Source organism: Helianthus annuus, chromosome 9, assembly GCF_002127325.2.
Source record: "Helianthus annuus cultivar XRQ/B chromosome 9, HanXRQr2.0-SUNRISE, whole genome shotgun sequence".
Taxonomy (NCBI): domain Eukaryota; kingdom Viridiplantae; phylum Streptophyta; class Magnoliopsida; order Asterales; family Asteraceae; genus Helianthus; species Helianthus annuus.
In genome coordinates, this window is record NC_035441.2 from 139,400,039 (window position 1) to 139,404,828 (window position 4,790).

A 4,790-nucleotide genomic window follows, 5' to 3' on the forward strand; every position below is an offset into this window, starting at 1 on the left:
TCTCATTTCTTTCCCCCAACTACGGGTCAATCATCATCCACCTTCACAATTGCACCCAATTCAACTATCGTGCATACTACTTCATCTTTTAGACCACAACAACAACAGTCGGGCTTTCAGTATTCGACCATCCCATTTGGGCAGACCTCGGGAATTCAAGGAGATGGTTATGATGAGGGATTTGAAGATTATGAGGGTTATGAAGATGATGGGTACGGTTATGGAGGTTATGGTGATCAAGGGGAGTTTGGGTATTTGCAAAGTCAATCTCAAGGGATGGCAAGTGTTGGTGGAATGCCACAACAACAAATTATACCACAACACATTCGGCCAAGACCACAAGGGCCACCAATCCAACAACCCATTCCATTGCAACAAGTTAGGCTACAACATGTACACCCACAATTTCAAAGGCCGATTCAATACCCACCGATGCCCCAACAACCAATTGCACCACAAGGGCCTATGCCAAGACCAATGGGTCCTATTCGTCCAAGGGGTCGTTTGGGTGTTCCAAGAAGGCATCTTAGGGAACAAGCAAGGGGAATAGAGGCACATTTCAGGCCAATCATTACTCAAAACCCTTCACCGGTGGTTATCCCTCACAACAACCAAGGGAGAACTTTTGAAGTAAGAACAAACTCGTTGCAAAGTTTACCGAAGTACAAAGGGTTAGCAACGGAGGAGCCGTATTTCCATCTAGAGGCCTATGACTCAATTTGCAACACTTTTGGGAGTCAAGGTTTTTCGGCCGATGAAGTCAAGTTGGTCTTATTTCAGTTTTCTTTGGAGGATAAGGCAAAGAAATGGTTCTATACATTACCTTCGGCATCAATATATACATGGGGGGAGATGCAACAAACCTTTTTGGATGAATTCTACACCGCCCAAAAGACCAATGATGCGCGGAAGGGATTGAGAAGCTTTCAACAACAACACGGTGAGATGTTTCATGAGGCGTTTGAGCGTTTTAACATGATGATTAAAAACTGCCCTCATCATGGAATTGAGTTATGGGAGTTGATGAACGCCTTTCATGAGGGGTTGAGTGCCGAAGACGCACGTGATCTAATGTCTATCACCGGAGGGACGTTTGGAACGAACTATGAGAATGAAGATTGGGAGTTTTTGGAAAGCATGGCAACTACATCAAAAAGGAAGGCCCAAGCTTCAAGAAGAGCCCGACCAACCACTAACCGACCACAAGTGCACGCCATAGATGATGGTAATGTTCAAACCACTAACCAAATATATAATGTTTGTGCTTTGTGTAATGAAATAGGTCATGCGGCTGAAAACTGCCAAGGGATGTTGGAAGGGCAATACGAGGAAGTCCATGCGGTTCAAGGTCAAGGTCAAGGAGGAGGTGGTAGGAACTACAACAACATGAATTCTAATACCTACCACCCCGGATTGAGGAACCACCCGAACTTTAGATATGGGAACCCGTCAAATCAAGCGAACCCAAATTTTCAAGGTAGCCAAGGTAATTTTGGTTCACGGCCATCTTACAATAATCAAGGTGGATACCGAGGAGGAAATAACCAAGGGTATCAAAAACAATACCAAACGGGTCAAGAACAAGGGGGGCTTTCGGGTGGAAACGAGGTGATGGAGATGCTAAAGAGCATGCAAATGGAGATGCAAAAACGGAACCAACTAGACGAAGTGCGAATGCAAAAAGATGAGGTTCGTGATAAAAGCATCCAATCACTAACAACCCAAATGGGTCAATTAGCAACCGATGTGGCGGAATTGAAGAAAGGAAAGGGTCAACTTCCAAGCGACACTAAGGTAAACCCTTCACATGGTTCTTCACGAGGTAACGTTAACATTAATCATGTTAGTGTTCTAAGAAGTGGGAAAGAGTTTAAGGCCAATTTGTCACCCGAATTGGTCGAGGGGGTGGTTGAGGACATCACGGGAATGGAAAGTGATGATGAACTTTCACCGGTTAAACCAAAAGAAACATTTATTAAAAAACCGGGTTTGGGTGAAAGTGAAAAGAATGAAAAAGTTGAGGGTGAACCGAGTCAAGTTCCATTTCCATCGGCCCTACTTGACCCGGGAAAGAAAAATTTTATTGTGTCAAGAGGTCCTCAAAAGGAGGAGATGTGGGATATGTTCAAACAAGTTAAAATAAATCTCCCACTCCTTGATGCAATAAAACAAGTCCCCGCTTATGCAAAATTCTTAAAAGAATTATGTACACAAAAAAGGCAAAACAAGAAAAAAGTGCCTAAGCGGGTGGATTTAACCGGGCAAGTGAGTGCGGTGTTGAACGGGGAGCTTCCTCCTAAGCTCCAAGATCCGGGCACGCCATTGATTAATGTACAAGTGGGTAATTTTCAAATGGCTAAGGCGTTGCTAGATCTCGGAGCCGGAGTTAGCATTTTACCGGGGGGCTTATACGACCAATATGACTTTGGTCCATTAGCAAGGGTGGAGACGACGGTTGTTTTGGCCGATTTGTCTCATAAGTTGCCTCGGGGTATGGTTCAAAATGTTATTGTAAAAATTGATGAGTTTTATTACCCGGTGGATTTCTTAGTGTTGGATTACTCATCGGCGGACCCTAAACAACAACAAAACATAATTTTGGGTCGGCCATTTTTAAGCACCGCACATGCTATTATCGATTGTAGATTTGGTACAGTTGATATGGCATTTGGAAATAGAAAAATGCGTTTGAATGTTTTTACTAACAATTCTAATGCTAACGGTGTTGATGAGTGTTTCATGGCAGACATAGTAGATGGATGCAACCCGCATGAGTATGAGGAGGATGGTTTGGATATTTGCCTGTGTGACTTTTCTGAACAGGTACATGCTTATGCATTACGGGTTGAAGAGGAAGCACAAGATGCTATGGCAATGAAAGAAGGTAGACCACCGTGGACCCATCAATTCGAGGGTCTACCGGTGGAAATCAATTCGGGTACAAAACCATCGTTGGAGGAACCACCAAAGTTAGAGCTCAAGGACTTGCCTGGCCACTTGAAGTATGTATTTTTAGGGGATAATGACACTTTACCGGTCATTATTGCCTCTAATTTGGAATTGGCACAAGAGCAAGCATTGATGGAGGTGTTAAAAGCGAACAAGGGTGCTATTGGATGGACGATTGCCGACCTCAAAGGAATTAGTCCATCCATCGTCATGCATAAAATTATCACAACCGAAGATGCCAAACCGACACGAGAAGCTCAAAGGCGGTTGAACCCGAACCTAAGGGAGGTAGTAAAAAAAGAGGTAATTAAATGGTTGGATGCGGGAATCATCTATCCGATTTCGGATAGTGCTTGGGTGAGTCCCACCCAAGTTGTGCCTAAGAAGGCCGGCATTCAAGTAGTCAAGGATGAAAGTGGTGAACAAATTGCTACCCGACCGGTTACCGGGTGGCGGGTGTGTATTGACTACCGGAAATTGAATGCCGCCACTTCTAAGGACCATTTCCCGTTACCTTTTATTGACCAAATTATTGAGAAATTGTCGGGTCAAAAATATTATTGCTTCTTAGATGGGTATTCGGGTTATAATCAAATTGCCATACACCCGGATGACCAACACAAGACCACCTTCACATGTCCATATGGCACCTTTGCCTTTAGGCGAATGCCATTTGGTTTGTGTAATGCTCCGGCAACTTTTCAACGATGTATGATGAGTATTTTCTCGGACATGGTTGGAGAGTCGCTCGAAGTATTCATGGATGACTTCTCCATTTTTGGCACTACTTTTGATGCTTGTCTCAACGAATTGCAAAAGGTTTTGAAAAGGTGCGTTGAGAAAAATTTAGTGCTAAGTTGGGAGAAAAGTCATTTCATGGTGCAAGAGGGCATTGTGTTGGGACATGTGATTTCGGAAAGAGGGATGGAGGTGGATAAGGCAAAGATACGGGTAATATCATCTTTGCCACCTCCTAAAAATGTTAAGGGTGTACGGTCAATCTTGGGACACGCGGGTTTTAGTGTTATCACCAAACCCTTATGCAATTTGTTATTAAAAGATGTCCCGTTTGATTTTACTAACGAGTGTATGCAAGCTTTCACTGTTTTGAAGGAACACTTGGTCAAGGCGCCTATCTTGCAACCACCCGATTGGTCAAAGCCGTTCGAGATAATGTGTGATGCAAGCGATACCACTATTGGTGTAGTTTTGGGTCAACGGGTTGACAAGAAGCCGGTGGTTATTTACTATGCAAGCAAAACTTTATCCGAAGCGCAACTTAACTACACCACAACCGAGAAGGAATTACTAGCGGTGGTGTATGCTTTGGATAAATTTCGCTCGTATATTTGGGGAAGCAAGGTAGTGGTTTATTCGGATCATAGTGCGGTTCGGTATCTAATGGAGAAAAAGGATGCGAAGCCGCGTTTGATTCGGTGGGTCTTATTGTTACAAGAGTTTGATATAGAGATCCGAGACAAGAAGGGAAGTGAGAATGTAGTTGCGGATCATTTGTCTAGGATTCCGGTGGAGGGGACCGATGATGTAAGTGAAATCAATGAAAGTTTCCCCGATGAGCAACTCTTAGCCGTTTTCACTTTCGTTGCACCGTGGTACGCTCATTATGTCAACTATTTAGCCACGGGTGCCATTCCAACTCATTGGACCAAAAAGCGTCGACAACAATTCATGGTCCAAGTGAGGCAATACATTTGGGATGAGCCGGATCTTTTCAAGATCGGACCGGATCAAGTCATACGGAGGTGTGTGCCCGAGACGGAAGTGTTAGAAATCTTAACTCATGCTCATTCGTCCGCTTGCGGGGGTCATTTTAGTGGGCA

The 4,790-nt window shown here is 44.0% G+C and overlaps 1 non-coding gene across 1 annotated transcript; it reads right to left on the minus strand.

Moving 5' to 3' along the window:
- Positions 1–901: 901 nt before the first annotated feature.
- Positions 902–1,007, minus strand: LOC118482468. Its single transcript, XR_004868503.1, has one exon. It is a non-coding gene; the product is annotated as a small nucleolar RNA R71 (small nucleolar RNA).
- Positions 1,008–4,790: the final 3,783 nt, after the last annotated feature.